The sequence below is a fragment of the Notamacropus eugenii genome, chromosome 6, assembly GCF_028372415.1.
Source record: "Notamacropus eugenii isolate mMacEug1 chromosome 6, mMacEug1.pri_v2, whole genome shotgun sequence".
Classification (NCBI taxonomy): domain Eukaryota; kingdom Metazoa; phylum Chordata; class Mammalia; order Diprotodontia; family Macropodidae; genus Notamacropus; species Notamacropus eugenii.
Window position 1 is genome coordinate 21,863,282 of NC_092877.1, and position 21,887 is coordinate 21,885,168.

Consider the following 21,887-nt stretch of genomic DNA (forward strand, 5'->3'; position numbering starts at 1 on the left):
CTAGCTAATTAATCATTAATGAAAAACACTTTGGTGGGGGTTCATGTGTAATAGAATTAGGATATGCTCAAAGGTACCCTTAAAATTCTGAAGGGAGTGCAGTTATTAGTTTCTCTATGACAACTTGTCCTGGTAATATGAGTGGAAGCTGCAGAAGGAGACCTTCTAAGAATATTACATATAAAATCAGAGGGTGGGCTATATAACCTCTAAGGCCTTTTCTATTTCAAATCTCCAGTCTTATCAAATGGATTGTGTTTCCTAACCCTTTATCATTATTTTTTTACTATTATTAATCTTAGGTTTCAACAGTGAAATCAAATCCTGTGGGGAAAGGCAAAAGGAGGCTGGTTGATAGTTTGTTGAAAGAATTGTCTATGAAAGACCCTGAATATGTTTTGGGGAATGATCATCTTCTAGCACCCCCTAGTTTGTCTAAATAAAATAATCTTCAATTGCAAGTAATAACTGAAAAAGTACCAACGCAAATTGGATCTTGGAACTCAAAGCAGATCACAAACAGGCCAGTAAATGCCAATTTACAGGCCAGTTCATCTGCTCTGACCTTTTCTCTCCTTTGGTAATTCCTCACAATTGAGGCAGTAGAGAATGAATGAGAAAACTAACAATGTCTTGCAGCCAAGTAGTGTCCCTAATCTTGATCTTCTCCTAATAGCTGGAAGAATGAATTTAACCTATTAACCATGCCTGGAGAGAGATTAGGAAATTCCAATTGATCAAAATCAAGAGCAAATATTGAAAATACCCAAAGGGCATAATTACTATAGATGCCTTCTGTAGAATGAAGAGAGTTTATCTTACTGGGCAATTGTTGGAGAATATATTGGGGAGAATCTTCAAAGATTGGAAAGCTATCCTGAAAGTCTCAATAATTGTCTTTATCAGTAATTAGCTTCACAGAGGCAGTATAGGTTATTGGAAAGAACACAAGTTTGAGGGACAGAGGGCTTGACTTCAAAATCTCTTATTTTTATGCCTTGCATCATCGTGGTCCTTTTCTCTTCATACCTAAAATGTACAGGTTGGACTTGATGACTTGCAAGATTTTTTCCAATCCTTGATATATAATTGTAAGAGCTAAGGAAGTGAGGAAATATCTATGTCTTGTTCTCTATGACAGCAGTCTGTCTCTCTGACAGCAGTAATATGACTATTTTTGGGCAGATGGCTGCCTAAATGTTTGGGGCTCTGGAAATAAGAAGCAGGGTCATGGTGATTTCAAGGTGTCCATAAAGAAATGCATCTGTATTTCAATTAAGTTAAAGTGCTTTATATTTCTTTGTATTTTATTTTCAGCATTAAAAAAAAAAAAGCAAACATTATTCTGAGAAAGAAGTGGTCCATAAGGCTTCACTAGACTGTCAAATGGGCCCATCTCTCTTTCTCTCTATCTCTCTCTTGCACACACCACACACACACACACACACACACACACACACACACACACACACACACACACACCCTGTTCTGGATGGTATAACATCTATGATTAGATTTGCATACAATTGTATCTTTAATAGTCTAGGGGCAAGTAGTATGATCAAAAGGTCAAGTTAAACAGCTCATATATATATTCACCTCTAACAGTCTAAATCAATCATTTCATTCCAATCACTCTACTATTCATCTTCAATGAAATATTAAATAAAGTATGGATAGGGGTGAATGATCTTAGAGTCATTTGGTTCAAATTCCATCCCAGACAATTAGTAGTTACATGATCCCGGCAAGACATTTAATCTCTCAACTTCTTCTCTAGCCATAAAATGAAAATAATAAGTATGCAGATAAAATGACATAATTAATCAATGACTACTTATTAATTGTCTATTTTATTCCAGTTATCCAAGATGACTAAATGGATGAAAAATCCTTATTCACAAGAAATTCACCTTTTATTTGAAAAAGCAAGACTCTCATTATCTATCTATTGATAAGCACAGTTATAGATGATGGTGATACTATGATAGCTAGGGACAGAGGCAGCTAGAGAAAGACATAACTAGGAGTAGAGATAGCTAGAGATAGGACTAGCTAGAGAAAGAGAGCTAGAGATAGTGATAACTAAGGATAGACAGAAAAAGACATAGGTAGTGATAGAGACAGAAATCAAGATAACTAGAGATGGATAGGTAGATATAGCTATAGATAGAAACAGAAAGGGAGATACAGAGATGTACAGCCTAAATATAAAATGACTATAAAATTTTATATTAAGTTATTAACTACAAGGTAGTTTAGGAAGGAAGATACTAGTATTTAGGGGTATCAGGAAAAGCTTCATGCAGAAGAGAGTTCTTAACTGCATCTTCACAGAAGAGAGGGACACTTTGAGGCAGAGTTATGGGAGGAGTACATGCCAGATATGGGGATGGGGGGAGGGAGGGAGCTAATTCAAACGCACAGAGAAGGATATTGAGTGTAGTGGTCAAGGACAGAGAAGGCCAGTTGGTCTGTATCACAGAGTAAGGGAGAGGGAGGAATGTCCAATAAGTCAGGAAACATAGGCTGGGACAGATGAGGTAGGGCTTTGAAAGTTAAACAGAGGAGTTTTTATTTTAAACTAAAGGCAACAGGAAGGCACTAGAGCTGACTGTCAGAGGTTATAGGATCAAACGAGATCATGCATATAAAGTGCTTTGCAAAGGCTAAAGGGTTATACACATGTGGGATCTATTATCTACAAGTTCCATATCCTTCAAGGGTAGACTCAAAATCTACCAGGTCAACCCTAGATAAAAGATAACTGCCCCGTAAATTAGTCAAGTTGACCGTGCAGATCCCTTGATTGATCTCCTATAGCTTGCAAAGGTAAGTTTCCTAGAAGAAAAAAAATCTCTACCATCATTATCCATGCAATGTAATTGTTACGTAATGAAAAATACCCTCGCCATGCAAGTAGAGGACCTGATTTCACATCCCAGCTCTGTTACATACAACCTGTGTTACCAAAGTTGAATCCTGTTACTTCTTGCCTCAGTTTCCTCATCTGCAAAAAGAGAGAAATCAGTTAAACTCAGTGATTGTTTTTAAACCTAGCCTAAATTACTTGTAGAAATTGACCAACTTTGTATTTAGGCATTCAAAGGATTCTGCCATCTGATAGAGACCATGACTTTGGGGGCTAAGATTCATATGCTCCCAACTGTTCGGAGCACATTAGTGGCAGAGCTGGCCTTCTGAAGAGCTCTTCCCACTGAACTGCATATATGCCCTTCCTTGAGAAGAGAATTGAGTTTTGTTTGGCAGAATTAGAAGTCCATTTCACACACTTTAATAGACAAGTACTAATCAACATGGTAAGAATAAAACTATCTACCCACAGACTCTTGACTTTTTCCCTCCTCATCTCTGCCTCTCAACCTCTCTGGCTTTCTTTCAGACTTGGTTCAAACACCCTCTTCTTCAGGAGGTCATCCTTGGTTCCCACAGACACTTGAATGTCCCACTCAAAGGTTACATTCCTTTTCCTCTGTATATATGGTACATACTTATTTACATTTTGTCACGCCCATTTGAATATAAACTCTTTGAGGTCTGCAAATACTTTTGGAATTTTGGTTTCTTTATACCCCCAGCACTTAGTGCTTGACACATAGAAAGCCCTTAATCAATGCTTGCCAAGAGATGGATTAGTGACTAATAAATGTTCTTTTTTTTTCTTTTGAGGGAGGGAATGTTTTCTATTCAAAATCATCTTAACAAACCCTGTATATTTGGAAGATAAAATGAAATCTTTTTTTTTTTCCTCCATTGAAACAGCTTGTGTAGAAAAAGAACTAAAACATTGACAAGTCGTCTCTACAGGCTGAACTAAAAAATATGAATGGGTCAGTTCCAGGCCTGGCAAGCACTGGGAGGAAAATGCCAGATGCTATTTTCAATGACAGATTCACGGAAATCTTTCAAGGTTGCCATTCAATCAATTCCTAGCCAGTATTAATGACAGGGAAATAACAAACTCTGAATGCCACCCATCTCTCCTGGGAAGGTTTCGGAAGTACAATGTTCTTAAAGCTCAAGGATGAATTTTGATATGTGCTTATATAAACCTTGATATTCAAACTTGAAGATTGGCATCACCTCCAGATTTTAGTTCACATAACTCCTTTTAAGTGAGTGACCCAGAATCTATTTGTTTTTGAAATGAAAAGTTCATAATGTTAGAAATAGGTGGCAAGTTTTATCATTGGTTACATTAAGACAGAGTGGAAGCCATAATGTAGAGGGGACAGTAAGCTGGCTGAAACCAGGAAGACCTGGGTTTGAATCCTATTTCTGACAACATACGGACTGTCTGAGCCTGGGCAAGTGGACAACCCACTCAATAACTAAGCTTATAAATTGCAGAGAAAGGAGTTTCTTTATCTGAGAGATTCTTATTTCAATGAAATCACATGTCTATTTCCTAAAATTATATTTAAGGCAAAGGAAGGAACTGTGTTTGGAGATTGACTCTATTGTCCTAGGAATACTGCTTATGAGCTGTCTGCCTCCTTTTGTCTCCTGGTTAGTTGATCACAAATCCACAAACCTGTATCAAATACTGCCTATAATAACAATAGTAGCTAGTATTTACATAACTCTTATCATGTATCTCTTTTGATACTAACAACAACACAGTAAACTAAAAAGTTTGAAATCAGAATTGATGGAGGGAATCTCTATACTGGAAGTTTCTCCCAGACAAACAACATCACAGATCCTTCCCATATTTTTATATTATATATAACACTTTGTACTTGGTACTGGGGATATAAAGATAAAAACAAAGGAAACGAAAAACAGGCTCTTTCTTTAAGAAGTGTGTAGTCTGATAGAAAGGATACTACTCATACATATATATGTATGTATACATCCACATATACATATATACATATGGATGTGTGTATGCATGTATATATAGATATGTGCATATGTATTATATATACAGATATTCACTTGCATATATACATACATATACATATGCATATACAGCCAGGAGAGAAGGGAAGGTGTGATAGGACCAAACAGAAATGTAAATTAGATGATCTAAGAAAATCTGAGGAAGGAGAGAAGATTTTTATCCTGAGGATATCAGAGGACTCATGTAGGTAATACCTGAGCTGTAACTTACTAAATGAAGGGGAGATGAGGACAGAATATAGCCCAGGCATAGGAGCAATGATGTGCTGACAGATATCTTAACAACTGGCTCTTTAACTCCCCACCCCCAAAAATTGTATGCATAGGACACTTTCAAGATTAATCTATATCACTGACATTTTCCCTGTCATTTTCTTTTTTCTTTTTTTGTTTCTTACATTAATTAATTTATTTTTAATTTTCAAGATTCACTTCCAATAAACTTTTGAGTTTTCCATTTTCTCCTCTTCCATTCCCTCCTCCCTCCACAAGAGGGCATGCAATCTGATAGAGGGCTCTCCCTACACATTTCTATTAAGCATATTTTCCTGTTAGTCATGTTATAAAGAAGCATTAGAACCAATGGGAGGACCTCGGTCATTTTCTAAAGTTGAAGTAATCAACAAAATGACAAATCAAGATCTTCTTTGTAGCTTTTGTTAATTTCTGAAGTTCAAGTACTCAGAATGAAAATTTAGCAGATTGCTGGAAAGGTCTGGCTTCAGCATGCTCCAGCACAATGGGTAGGTAGCCTATATTAATGGTCAGAGGCAGGGTAGTGTAAAATGAGTTTAGGGAGTAGTTTAGCAGTATAGTTTGACTGGACAGTAGAATTAAGGGAAGGTCTGTTATTGTTCAGGCATGCCTGACTCTTCATGGCCCCATTTGGGGTTTTCTTGGCAAAGATACTGGAGTGGTCTGCCCTTTCATCCTCCAGCCTATTTTACAGATGAGGAACTGAGACAAACAGGGTGAAGTAACTTGCCCAGAGTCACACAACTAATAAATGTCTGAGGCCAGATTTGAATTCAGAAATATGAATCTTCTTGATTGTACACCCAGCACTCTATCCAATGTGCCCACCCAGTTGTTTGTAATAAAATGTATAGTTAGCTTACTATGAAATAAATATCCCTGGGATAGTAACAGAGAGAAATATGATGCAAGGAAATCAATTAGAACAAATGCAATCTAAGAATAACAAGAGAATTGGAGTAAAGGTTATCATCAAAGAAACATATGAACGAAAAGGAAGATGGGCTAGTTGTAAGAAGAGAGTGAAGCATAGCTAAGGGTCAGCCTGGGGACCCATGATAGCCTTAGGATGACAAGATAACTCAAGGAAGGCCACATTAGATTGGGTGAAATTGCTATGACTGACCCATGGGCGGTCATGGAATTAGTCTTATTACAAGGGTATGCGCAGATGGGTTATGATCTGAATTATTAAAGGAAATGACCACATTGATAAGACCACCAATCTATTTAAATACCTGAGTATTATAAAATAAGGTGATAAAATAAGCTTTGAACTAGACTGAAGGATAATAAATGTGAAGGATGAATTTATGCTTTATCCTAAAGCCAACAGAGAATAGCTGCTAAAGGCTGACATGTTACATGGGGAGTCTATGGGTATGTTTCTTGCTCATATAACTAGAGCTGAAAGGGACCTCAAAATGAATGTAGCTCTAACTCCCTCACTTAACAGATGAAGAAAGTGAAGCACAGAGAGTTTAAGTGTTTTGTCCAGGGTCATGCAGGAAGTGTCAGAGGTGGAATTTGATCCCAAATCCTCTGAGTCCAGAAGGAGTCTTCCCCTCCCACTCCCAATGTTCTATCCTATTCGGTAAAATGGCAATGTAGCAATAAATTTTCAGGGTGATGTGTGTTGTTTGTACCCAAACTAGAGAATATTCTTATCAATGATTATTTGTGATTCTGATGAGTAAAGCACAATACCTTGCCCTTAGTGTTTAAAAAAGGCTTCTGTCTTTGTGTCTTTCTCTCTCTTCTTCCATTCTCTACATGTATTTTATCTCTCCATCTCTCTTTGTCTCTCCCTCTCTGTCTCTCTCTGTCTCTGTCTCTCTGTCTGTCTCTGTCTGTCTGTCTGTTTCTCTCTCTGTCTCTCTGTCTGTCTGTATCTGTCTGTCTGTCTGTCTGTCTCTCTCTCTCTCTCTCTCTCTCTCTCTCTCTCTCTCTTCCTTTCCTTCCCTCCCTCTCTCCCCCCCAATCTCTGTCTGTCTGACTATACTCTTGGGATACAACCAGGATTTCTGTCTATCTTTATCAAAGCATTAATGGTGTGTTAAGGTAACAATAACACAAGCCCTGTGCCAGTCTCCTAAGCTTTACCTCCCAGGTCTTTTAAAGGCAAGAGAGTGTTCTCAAAAGGTTCTATCAGGGATACAGTTTTCACAGGTCTGGAGGCATGAACTCATCACATATCTAATTCCCAAGTGGTAAAGTACACATCCAGTCTTTCAGAAAGTCTGATAACAAGAAATGTCCTTTGGGACGTATGCGTGAAATATCTTCCTAATTGTCTTCGTAAAATAGGAGACAAACTAATAGGGCTGACTGAAACATGTAGAAGGAAAACTCCCAGAAACCCTAGACTGCAGTAGCCACGTAACCTCACCAGAATAAAGATCCAATCTGGCTTAGACCCTCTCACCTTTCATGAGATCCATCAAAGTGCTTAGAATGGAGCTTAACTCATTGTAAACATGATGTAAATGTTGACTCCCTTCCTCCTTCCCTAGTTATGGGATGTGGGGAGACTTGCATGAAGAATAAGCAGCAATGTAGAAAAAGGGCCTATTTTTCTTGACATCATTAGTGCCAACTCTTGGCCAACTGGCAGTTGAGCCCAAGAAATCTGAGAGTGGCAATGCCTGTCAGATACCTCTTTCTTCTCATTTCAGCCCAGCCTTCATTGCCTTCATCCAAGGAAGCAATTTCTGTGCATAGTAAGGGTCTAACCATCCTGTTTCAATGTGGTGCAGCCTAACTGAAGCAGCTAAACACCTTGAGAAAGAAAGAAGAGGTGACATATTCCAGGCAAGTCAAACTGCCATGAGTATTGTTCAGTCATTTTTCAGTCATGTCCTACTCTTCATGACTCCATTTGGGATTTTCTTGGCAAAGATACTGGAGTGACTTGACCAGTATCACACAGATAGTAGGTGTCTGAGGTCAGATTTGAACTCAGGAATACGCATCTTCCTGACTCCAGGTTCAACTGTCTATCCATTGTGCCACTGAGCTGCCCCCATTACTCCATAATGGAGGAAACAACTCAGGACTGTCTGCCTAAGGGTTTGAGAATATCGATGGCCATTCCCCATCCTTCCCCAGCCAGCAAACTTCCTGTAGATGAGGCCTAGTGACTCTGTGGTTTCTAGTCATACCTCCTGAAAAAGGGAGCTGTTGCCTCTACATTCTCTGGTGCTGTGAAGTGGTTTAACATCAGACAGTAGAATTTTATCACTGCAAATAACACTAAAGAAGATTCATTATGATTTGTTTTTCTCCTGCACCCTAAGGACGATGGGGACTTACTATCTGACATGAAGCTGAAACTTAGTGTGTCTGTTGTCTTCTGCATTAGAATGTGAGTCCCTTGAGAACATGGATTGTCTTATTCTTCTGTATGTATTCCCATGACTTATCAACATGCTTTGCATACATTCAGCCCTTACTGTTTTCCTCCATCCCTTCCTCTCTCCCTTCCTTCCTTCTTCTTTTCCCCTCCATCCCTTCCATCCTTCCTTTCCTTTTTCTTTCCTTATGCCACAGAGTAACCAGATCAATCATTCTGCCTATCTTCAATATGTAAAGAGATCAAAACTTTTCAGTTTATCATATTTTCCTTCATATTATTTATTCTATTTCAGGATGGAATATATTACATAGAATCAGGTTTAACTTTCTCCTTCAGCATATTAGTATACTGTAGCATCTACCTGAAATTTCATCACAATTGATACGTTTTTCAAAAAACAGTTCTTAATCACTCTTCATCTCAGATCAAATGAACATAGGTATAGATATAGTGAGAATCTTAGAGGTCATGTAGTCAAATCTCTTCATTTTATTGTTCAAGCTGAGAGAGAAAAAATGACATTCCAGATCACACAGATAAGAAATGCCCAAGATGGGGTTTGAACCACAGTTCTCTGACTCCAGATGAGTTCAGAGAGCCACCATAGTTTTAGACAAAATTGTAATATTGGGTTACTTGTCTTCTTCACTCCCTAAAAAATTCCTTTGTACCACAACTAATGATGAAGAGCCTGCTTGAATTTAGCAAGCCTGATATCAAATGTGAGATCATATAATTGACTGCCTAGTCTGGATGGAAAGGAATGTCAGATTAATAGTATCTACATGTGAATAACATAGTTTTTAGGAATCAAAGGCTATCTCTTTGCCATGGTAAAGTATGATGACTCTATCATCTTGCAAATTATTTTTGTTAAATTATCCCTAACAATTAAAACAATTGAACTTTCATTATTATATATGCATATTTGTGTATATACACACAGACATACATACATATACATGTATACATACACACATGCATCCATACACGCATGTACCATTACTCTCTCCATATATACCATTACTTTATTTCCCTGGTGAGCCTAATGATTTTCTTGTATCCTCATCTGTACTCAAGATGTATACTTGATCATTCCATGAAGCATCTTTTGGCACCTGGTAGATGAAATAAAGTGATATTAGCTAGGTGACAGTACTGTTAAATGGATTTGGGACTTGCTGAGTGACCAGGACCAAAGAATAGATATTAATGTCAATTTGGAGAAAAGGTGTCTGGTGGACCATTTCCAGGATCTCTTCTGTAATAGCTATCACTTAGCATTTTTCATACAAAACCTTTGATTCCTCAGATGACATGAAACTGTTATGTATGTGTCATAATGTAATAACATTCATAGAATTTCAGAGTGGAAAGATAACTCAATGGCTATCTAGTTGATTCTGCATCTGGACAAGATTTCCTTCTGTTTTACTATACCTAAGAAGTAATTATCCCACATTTGCCCAAAACAAACAGACAAATCTCTAATCAGGGGAGGGGGACCCCTACTTCTGAGAACAATATATTTTAATTTTGGACAGCTTTAATTCTTAAGATATTTTCCTCTGATAAATCTAAATTCACTTCTTTATCTTTTGTCCATTGATTACTTTAAATTGTACCCTGTGGGGTCAAGTACAACAAGGTTCATCCTTTTTCCCCTAAAATTACTTGAAAATTATTATCCCAAATCTATGAGTTTTCTCTCCTCCAGGACATTCCCAGTTCCTTCCACTCTTATCTATATTATATTCACTAGAAGCCCTTGAACATTCTAGTTGTCTTCCTCTTAGAATCTCAATACTCTGACAATGTGTTCTATACCTTGTTTTCATGTGTGAGCTCTCCCTGCTTCTGTCTCTTCAAGGGAAAATGTTATCAAACATTAAGGCACTATCCCTGGAAGTTATTCATGATCCTGACTTTTCCTTCTTTCCTCTTTTTTCCTAAATCAAGAACTGGGTTCAGATCTTTAAGTCCCTGCTATGTGGCTCTCTAGCTGAGGTGATGAGCCAATTTAACCTACCTGCTATGCCTAAGCAAAAGTCTCACTTGTGAAATAGTTCATTTGGGGGACCACTGTATTCTCAAAAGTGATTATCCTTTTTCACACAGAGTATGCACCTTGTTATTGATATTATTATTAATAATTATAACATCAGTAAAAACTGTTCACAGTGGGGTAGCTTTTTAAGAATTGAAAAGCAATTTAAAATATAACCTTATTTCATCCTCCCAACAACTCTGGAAGGTAGATTTTATTAGTACCTCCATTTTACACATAAGGAAGCTGTGACTTGGAGAGGTTAAGTGACTTTCTGGAGTCCCAACAAAGTATATGTCTAAGATGGGATTTGAGTAAACACTCTTTACTCCCTAGACTTGGCCTTTGAATTAAACATTTCCAGGAACAAGTTCCTGGGATAACAGCTTTGGTGTCTTTGTTATTTAAGTATTTTGCTATTTGCAGGAGTATTTTGCTATTTACTATATGCATCTCAATATATTGGAAGGAACTTACATTAAATATCTCGTTTATCTGCTAATGTCATGTACAGATTTAAGAAACATTAGAATGAAGGAACCTCATTTCTTTTATTATTGTTGCTGTGCAACTGCTTTGATTCACATTTTTCACATGGGTTTGGCTGTGGAAAGAACTCATGATGTTCTGATAGGAAAATTAAAATATTGTGTCTGGGGAACAAAAAAAAAAATCAATCCAGGAGGCTGAAAATAAATTGATCCCTATCAGTCTGCTGCTTCAGTTTGTATCCCTTTTATGGCAAAAAATGTTGGGGAATAGAAATACAGTGGGACAGCTTCTTATCATAAGCTAACCTGAAGGAGAAAGGATTAATTATTTGAAAATACAATCAATAGATTCTTGATGTGCTGAATTACATCCATTGATAAAATAAATTATTCAGTTAACAAACATGAAGAACCTAACTTATACAGTGAATTATGGTTATATGCTAAAGAAGATATTAAAATAAATGATTTATATTTCTTATTTTCCAACAGCTTACAGTATACTGGAGATAATAAAGCATGTGTCTACTTATACTAGAATGAAATATCATTTAATCAGTATGAGTGTGAGTCATGAGTGTGAGGTATCTGCCCAAAAAAGTCAATGCTCTCTTGGACCCCATTAAGAGATCTTTAGCTCCTAGGAAAAGGAGGTAATGGTATCTCTATACTCTGTCCTAGCTACATATCTGGAGAATTGTGTATGTAAAATTCTGATCTTCATATCTCATATGCAGAGAACAGGGGCAGTAGTGTCTCCATATCTTAATAAAATCCTCTGGTGAATTTCTATAGTTTTTTTTCAAATGATCATTTTTGGACTAGCCTTCTGGAGATGAGTTTTAAGTGGATGAGTAGGACTTGAGTGGAGGAAGATATGCATGCAGATAAATTTAAATAAATCAGAATAGGATAAATATATTAGAGCCAACAATGTGCTGTGAAATTAAATGAGAATCATTTGACATAGTGATGCTGTGGACATGGATTTAGAACTCCAACTGTGTTCAAAACCTTCTTCTGATCTTTTTGACCTACGGTATCTTGAACAAATCACTTAACTTCTCTGTTGTTCTATTTCTTATCTATAAAATGAAGGGATTCAGCACTTTAAATGACTTTTAATGACTTTAAATGACTCTTTACTGATATTTTAAGGAGGTCAGGATATGAGAGTCCTGAGTGAATTTGTCTGATTTACCCAATTGACCTTCATCTTTATGCAAAGATGAATCACATTCTCCTCATTCAGGAGCACATCTTTGGTAGAAGATCTAATCATCTAGTGAAAAATATTCATGGAGTTCTTGAAAGACAGATTCCCTTTCTTCAACTTCCTTACTTTAGCTGAGGATGTCAGTGACCTCCTAGGTACACTCTTCATCCCTTTCACCTCCCACCACATCCAACTTTTTAAACCATATTCTGTCTGGGCAGAGCTTTTGAATCTGTCCCTTTTGTTGTACTCACTTTTTTTTTTGGTAAATATTTTTTTTTTTCAGTTTTCGACATTCACTTTTATAAGACTCTGAGTTCTAAAACTTCCCCTTCCCCCCCTCCCCAAGATAGCATGCAATCTGACAGAGACTATAAATGTACAATCATATTAAATATATTTCCATGCTAGTCATGTTGTGAAAGAAGAATCAGAACAAAAGGGAAAAACCATGAAAAAGAAAAAAAAAAGATGGTATTCTTTGATCTGCATTCAGAGCCCATAGCTCTTTATCTGGATATGGATAGCACTTTTCATTATGAGTCTTTTGGAATTGTCTTAGATCATTGCACTGCTGAGAAGAGCTAAGTGTATCATGGTTGATCACGGCACAATGTGACTGTTACTGTGTATGATATTCTCCTGGTTCTGCTCAATTCATTCAGCATCAGTTCATGAAAGTCTTGCCAGTATTTTTTTTTCTGAACTCTTCCTGCTTATCATTTCTTAGGGAAAGATAATATTCCATTATATTCACATACCACAATTATTTAAGCCCTTTCCGAACTGATGGGCATCCTCTCAATTTCCAGTTTTTTGCTGCTACAAAAAGAACTGCAATAAATATGTTTGTACATGTGGATCCTTTCCCCTTTTTTTATGATTTCTTTAGGACAGAGACCTAGTAGTGGTATTGCTGGATCAAATGGTATTCATTGCACTCACATTTCTACTGGGTATTATTATGTCACCTTGGAATATTCTAGTGCTCTCTCTCTCTTAACTGGACACCATACCTCTGATCCTTTTTTCTCCAATCCAGTCTCTACATGGCCACCAAAAGGTTACATTTCACAAATTCATAGCCAGAAAGACATTTTTCTTTTGTAACAATTCAGTTCTATCTATAACAGACTAATAATTCCTTCTTATTAGTGGTCATTCAGTCTTTGCTTGAAGACTTCTAGAGAAGGAGAAACCCTTACTTGTCCAACTAGCATATTATTTTCAAATGTCTCTAATTATTCAGAAATACTTCCTCACAAGACCAATGTGTCTTTTTGCATTTTCCATCTATTACTACTAATACTACCCTTTCAAAACAAACAGATCCTTCTTTAGAGTGGGAGAGATCACTGCCATAAGGTGGGGGAGAAGGAAGGACAGGAAATGTTACTTATAAGTGGTAACCCCTGAAGTTAGCCTTATAGGAAATTAAGCATTACAAGAGGTAGAGTTGAAGAGACAGTTCATATGAAGCCTGTGGGACAGTTTGTGCAAAGACAAGGAATTTGGAGATGAAATTCTGTATGTTATGAATAGCAGGTGGGTTGATTTGGTTGGAGTGGGGCATGAAAAGTTAAGCTGGAATCAGACTTGAAAGGGGTTTAGATACAAAACTGAGAAGTTTCTATTTTATCCTAAAGTCAACAAGCCTTCACAAGCTTCCTTCATCAGAACTGTAAATCACTCAGACCCATGCTTTAGGAAGATTACTTTAACATTTAGGTAGGGCATGAATTGCAGAGAAAGACCAGAAGCAGGAAGGGCAAGTAGGAGGCTATTACAAAGTCAATTACTGATACATGGAGCTGAATTGTCTGAAAAATTAATGGACCCACCAATGCGCCTATTTTACTGCTTAGCAGTAACTTATATGCTAGGTGAATTTGGAAGAATATTCCCCAGGAAAAGATTAGCTCAACGTATCCAAGTTATTTATTCTCAGATAGAATGTTTGGGGACAATTGCCACTTAACCTACTGCTCTTTCTCCTGAGTATCATCTCTCTCCACTAAGTTGGAGCCCTTTAAGCCCTAGACAGTGAGCTTTTTCAGGTTACGGGCAGGTGAGATTGCTCCCTCTTGATGGACTTATGGGAGCCTCTGAAGTCTCAGCCATCCCTCCACATAAGCATTCAAATATGATTATCTTACATTTTGCCTAATGAAATCTGTTTCCATGGAAATAGAACTGGCCATAAGTAGTGAAGTCAATTTCAAGGGCTGGTGTTGGTTTCCATGGAAATAGACATTGGATGTGGAAAAATAAGGTCTGAGTATACCTTTTAAAAAAAACTTTACCCTATTTTCATGAAAAGAACACTCTCTTTGAGGGAAAACAATACAACTAGATTAAAATCATTTAAAAAACTTCCTATAACATAATTCACTTGGTGGAAATGATATTCTACATGAGGAATGTGATCTAGATGTGAACCCAGACCTTCTTGTGTGACATGAATTTCAATAAATTGGTCAACTTTCTTTCCATATAATCCAACTTAGGATCTAACCCTGTGTAAAATGGGGATAATATAGCAAATTCCTTCAATGAGACACTTTAAAGATGCCTGATTTTATAGATCTCAGATTAGGTGATACGGCTGAAGATGAGATGACAGAATGCAGACCTTCTATAATGTGGGACTTCTTATCCCAACTCTCACTCACTCTCAGTAGTAAGTTTCATAGACCAAGACAGACTAAAACTCCTCTCATGGTTTTAGGGCATAGTTCTGAGGAGTCTGGGATTCATTAGTTAATATTGTAGCTCTTAGGCCCCTACCAATTTGCTTCTTGTCATGATGATCAGTTGAAATAAACTAGTCAGCTAGACTTAATCAGATTTTAGAAAGGTGTATTTCCTAAGGTGTTATCCTAAGAACTTTGTACAGACTCAGACTGAGCTGGTAGTCTACGAAAATCCCTAAATCTTATCCAAATGCAATCCTGTATAGTCATGTTGGACCTTATACATTTGGAATTGATTTCTTGAACCTATGTCTAAGACTTTACATTTATTTCTTTTAAATTTCTTAGCTCTTTCACAAATATATATGTATACATATACATATATACATATACTTATACATGCACATATATGCACACACATTATATATATATAAAGATAGATAGGTAGATAGATAGATAGATAGATAGATAGATAGATAGATAGATAGATAGATAGCACTTATGCACTTAGAGAGGTAGCTACATACAGTGGCACAGTAGATAGAACTCAGGGCCTGGAATGAAGAAAGTTCCTCTTCATGAGCTCAAATCTGGCCTTACACACACACTAGTTATGAGACACTGGACAAGTTATTAACCATGTTAGCTTCACTTTCTCATTTGCAAAATAAGATGGAGGAGATAGCAAACCACTTCAGTAGCTTTGCCAATAAAAGCTCAAATGTGGTCACAAAGAGTTAGACATGACTAAAAAAAAAATGACTTAGCAAATGCACTTGGAAGACATCATGCTAAGTTCTTGACATAAAGGGTACAGCCCTTGTCTTCAAGGAATTCTAGTAGAGAGCTCCTCCATGTAAAGATAGATACGATATAGGGTAGAGATAGCATGGCACCAAAGTCAGAATCAGATAGTGCTTTCAAGGAAAGGAAAGAATGATACACTAATGCAAGGATATTTTCTGAATTCTGACTTTAGAGAATAAGCACTGAGGTGATTTTTTTGTATGTAGAATAAGTAAAGAGCAGTGATATGAAATCAGACTGGAAAGATTGACTGAGTAAAGACTTCATAGACTACAAACTTAGTCTGAGTTACTATAATCCAGTTCCCCAAAAGTCTGTGACACGTTCTCCTACAAATGAAAGCAGAATTCAGAGAAAAGTAATCTAAAGATTAGAAAGCACATGTCACAAAGGTACCACATAGCTCCTGTAAGTCCTTTTGCTGGAGTCCTTAAATATTTCCCTTATTTGTGGTGCAGCTTGTCTACTGGGCTATTGGTAGAGCTTTGAGTCCATTATCAACAACTGTAGTACCTGGGACATTCTCAGAACCCCAGTGATAAAAGTTCAATATATTTGGTACTTCAAAAATGATGAAGAAGATTGGTCAGATGGGTAGAGAAGATCGAGGCCAAATGCCAAGATTCTGTTCCCTTCTCCATGAATTGTTTCATTCTCAGGTTTGGCTTCCTCTTTTCTTTTTCAGCGTCAGATTCTCGAATGTCTGATTCCAATCAGCTTCCTCATTTTACACAGACTCCAGAGGATATGATCAAATGTCTCAACATATATGAACTGATTTTCTTCTATACCTAAGAAAATTTTCATATCTAGTGAAAAAACTGATCATTTTAACCAAATACTTATCAGGTATAGCATCTTATCCTTTACCTTAAATGGGGTGTACTCATTTGATTTATTTAATCAATTCACACACACACACACACACACACACACACACCCTTACACCAGGAAGAATAAGATATGGTACCTTAAAGAGCACATAGTATGAGAAAAAAAAAAACAAAACACCTCATCCTCTAGTAGAAAATATTCTGGAAGTTTTGGCACCATGCCTTCCTTCTTTTCTCAATTTCACTATTTCTGTTGAGGGTACCAGCATTCTTTCAGGTAACTATTTCCCCTTTTTCATCTCTCATGTTACTTTGGTTACCAAATTCTATTTATTCCACAACTAAGAAGATGGAGAAAATGAAACACAACAAAACTAACTGTCTGAGGTTATGAATATAGGTAGGTTCTGAACCAAATATCATTGTCTCCAGATTCAGTACCATTTCCACCGTACCACAGGTGCTAGTTTTTTTTTAAAAGTTTCTCCCCTAATTTTCATGATTCAACTCTTTTGTTTATAATCCCATCTCTCTTACTATTTCTCAGGCAATTTTTCTGCTGAAGAGTTGAATTTTTTCCTATTAATCTACCTGTCATTTTCCATTAGAAATAGAATATGACTTTTGGTTTAAGGGATTGTTTCATTCTTTGTACCTGTATTATGGAATCTAACATACTACCTGATATACAGTAGATGCTAAATAAAATTTTGTTAATTGATTGGTTGATTAATAGCATATTACTAGTTGCCTGTAGAATTCCATAGTCTACTCCCACTATTCCCAATTATCTATTCCACACCTTGAAAAGCTAACCTTGATACTGTTTGTTTATTTAGTAAGTATGACTGAAAACTTAAACTTATTTTTGTGTGAACAGGCTGTTCTATTACTCAGTCTGAGCTAATTGGATTCATGCTTCTTGCTCAGCTCTGTTGTGCTTCATATTATTTGTACTTCAACTGTTTCCAAGAAAAACAGTCTCCATTCCAAAGTGATAGCATATTGTTGCATATATAAATGTGTTTGGTCTGAAGCCCAGGTTCTTCATAAAGAATGTCTTCAGTGTAGGAAAAAATGGCAAGAAGTGTTACTAAATATATTAATTACTTTAAAGTGAGAAAATATTATGTAACCAACTACCATTAATTACCCTATCCTTTTAGAAATCGCAGGGTCATACACTTAGCTAACAATTGTGAAAAGAAAACTTGGAAAAAAAACCTTTATCAGAGAACTCACTGCCAAGTTTAATCTGTCCCATTACCTCCTTTCTAATTTTGGCTGCATTGGTTTTGTTTGTGCAAAAGCTTTTGTTTTGTTTTGTTTTGTTTTTTTTAATTAAGATAAACAAAATTGTCCATTTCATCTTTATGGCTCTCTATATACATTTTAGTAATGAGTTCTTCCCTTACTAACAGATTTGACAGGTAATTTCCTTCTTTATTCCTTTAATTTGTTTATGATATTTTAGAAAAGAAAAGAAACTTAAAACAATAATTGGATCATTGGTTGAGTTGAAACCCAAAGGTGGGCTTGTGAACATGGTGTGCGTTTCAAGGTTTTCTCTTCTCTGATTGCCAATTACATACTATAGATATGCAAAAAAATAAAATTTATCATCAGAAAAGGATTTAAAAAGCACATGATCAATTTCATTTGGTTGTCCACATATGGGGTGGGAGGAGGAATAGTCCCAATAAGGAGAACTAGTTAAACATTGTGCACATCAGTCTCATGGTCAAAAGCACATCTGAAATAGCACAGCAAATTAAGATCATATTGTATATGGAAATAAAGAGAGAACTGAGATTATGTCTACAATGATCCAAAACAACTCATCAGTTCTGAAAAAAAACTAGGCAGTATCTTCCAAATGGTTTGAAAGTCAGGCAATATATGATTTCATATTTATCCTCCCAATGCATTTTATTTCAGTTTTGAATTGTCATTGTGCTCAAGTATATTCTTCTGACAATTCTTATCCCTCACTCTCTAGTCCTCTCCCTACAGATAGCTGGGATCATGATGGTAATAGGACAGAGTGGAAGGAACACTGGCTAAAGAATTAGAGGAAATGGGTACAAATCCTACTAATGAGGTTCACCATCTCTGTGATCTGGGGTAAGTCATTTAACTTCTGTGGGCCTTTGCTTCTTTATATGGAAAATATAGGAGTTGGAATAGATGCCCTTGGGGTTCCAATTTAACTCATATTGAGTTATAATTTTATAGATAATTTTAAGATAGTACGAACCTATAATATCAATAGGGGCACTATGGCATGATGGTTAACAAGAAGTTGTAAGCTCCCAACTAGATTGTAAACTACTCAAGAGCAGAAACTGTTTTTTTTGGTCTCTTTTTGTATCTCCAGAGCTTAGCACAGTGCCTGACACATAGCTGGTACCTAATAAAGACTTAAGGACAACTAGGTGATGTAGTGGATAGAACACCCATTCTGAAGTCAGTAAGACTGAAATCTGGTCCTAATCCTTACCAGCTGTTTGACCCTGGACAAGTCACTTAACCCTTTTTGCCCATTTCCTCATCTATAAAATGAGTTGGAGAAGGAAATGGCAAACCACTCTAGTATATCTGCCAAGAAAGCTCCAAATAGGGTCATGAAGAGTCACACATGACTGAAAATGACTGAACAAACAAAATAATAAAAACTCATTAAATCAAGGAAATATAGGTTCATGTACCACCTCAGAAACATACTAGATGCGTGACTATAGGCAAGTCACTTAGCCTCTCAGTCTCCTTCCCACTCCTACCTCACCCTCTAGGAGTGCAGGACACAAGTGAGAGTACACTGCTAACTCTGGATTCTGAGGTCCTGGGTTCAGATCTTGCTTCTGTCACTTATAAGCTATATGAATTTGGGTAAATAACTTAATCTTCCTCAGTTTCTTCATTTGTGAAAAGAGACTGGATGGCTCTTCTTGCTCTGAACAGATGATCCTATATGAATTGACAAATTATAGTTGCAGGGTTGACGTGTATCAGATCTACATGTAAATGGAAGTTTGCATAGTGGCACTTTCCTGTCACCATGGAATTAGTTGTAGGTGGTAATTAATACCTACCAAAAAAAAAAAAAAAACTGCCTAACTAGTTTGCTGTTTCAACTTCACTGGTTTCTTTTATTTTCCCCTTCCAAATTTTCATTTCCAGGCTTACTACTTCAATGGTCAGAACTGATTCACAGTCTATAATCATTGCCACTAGGAGTTCGATTGATGGCTCTGTAAATCAAGTGATTCCAAAACTTAATGCAAAGGCAGCTGGAATGAACTAATAGGAAGAATACCATGAATGTGCCATTGCTTTCCTAAAAGTCACTTTACTGAGAGGTAGTGTGTTGTAGTCCAATGGGTAGAACAATGGACTTGGAGACAGGAAGAGCTTAATTCAAATACATTTTCTGGATGTGTGACCCAAGGCAAATCATTTAAGCTGTTTGCTTCAGTTTTCTCAACTGTAAATTGGATATAATAATAATACCTGCCATCCAGAGTTGTTCTGAAGATCAAATGAGATACTATTTGGAACACAGTGCCTAGTATATAGTGTATATGTTACTGACTTTCCTCCTCCCTGCACCTCTGTGTACTGCGGTAAACTTAGAATGGAGAAAAATTGGTTTTGAATTTCCTCACTCAACACTTACTACTTCCATGACAATCATCAAGAAACAACCTCTTTGAGTCTCAATTTATTTATGTAACATGATAATATCCATGATTATGGACACCATACTATCCATAGCCTAATTCACAAGGTTATTGTGAGTCTCCAGTGAGGTTGTAGATATTGTATATTACAAACTTTAGAATACATTGTTACTAGTTGCATCGGGGACCATCTCCAATTGTTCTGACCTATATCTTGCCAAGATGGCTCGAGAGGATTAGGTAAGGGTGGTGACTTTGCACAGTCCTGCCTCACTTAAATCCAGTCATTGCAAGTCATGGCATCATCTTCCTGATATCATGGTCCTCTTTGAGAATGAAGGACAAACAACAATTATTAGGACAAAGTTCCTGTCTACAACCCTCATTGTTGAGCATACTATAATGCAAAAATCAGTGGACAATATAATGGAGGTGGGAACAGAAATGTTTAGCACTAGAGAATGAAGGGAGAATTAGGTGTCCCTCACCCTAACATCCTTAAATGGCTGTAAGTGTTCATCAATGTGGATAGTCCCTTCAAAAGTATAGATCATATACATATATATCACATAGAAAACTAGATCATAACTCATCCATGCCATGCCTATATAACTTTTGACCCCACATTCTCATAAAATCATCATTGGGTGTCCACATGACAAGGTGCCACTGATAAATATAATTGACTGCATCAAATCACCGCATTGCAAGGGAAAAGTTTGCTTTCTGACATTAAAGGGAAAATTACCAGAAGCAGGAGACTATTTTCTGAAACCCCCTGGCAAGCTGGAGGCTGTTGACAATGTCAGGTTGTCCTCTTCAGTTGCGGAAATGAGCAAGTTTTAATGATACAATAATTCAGATTAAATAGAACTAGACTGTATCTTACATCATAGAAAAACACAGCAAAATAATTTTTTTCTAGGTTTGCTGCCATACACTAGATGGAGGTAGCAATGGGAGACATGTTCGGGTAGCTGATCATATTTTGAATACTCTTCAAATGATAACCAATACAGAAGAGAATTGAAAGTACTTGGATGAGAAACTATCCTCTGATCCAGGAAGATCTCGGTTCAAATCTAGCATCATACACTTTTTAGCTGCAATTTACTTAACCTCTCAGCTTCCATTTCCTCATCTGCAAAAAGGGCATGATAATAAGACCTACCTCAGAGAGTTGTTGAGAGAATCAACTGAGATCATACATGCAAAGTGCTTGGCAAACCATAAGTACTATTTATTTATTACACGTTCTTTCAAAGAAATGTTGTCTTTCATGCAAATGACTCCTAAGTCTATATGAGCATCCCAGTTTCTCTCCTTAATTATAGTTATGCATTCTCAACTACCTTTTGGACATTCGCATCTGGATATTTCATGCTCAGTTGTTCCGTTATGTCCAAACCTTCATGATTCCATGGACCGTACTATCCTGGGGTTTTCTTAGAAAAGATCCTGGAGTGATTTGTTGTTTCTTTCCCCAGTGGATTAAGGCAAACAGGTATTGATTCACTTGCTCAGGGTCATACAGTTAGTAAGTGTCTAAGGACAGATTTGAACTCAGGTCTTCTTGACTCCAGG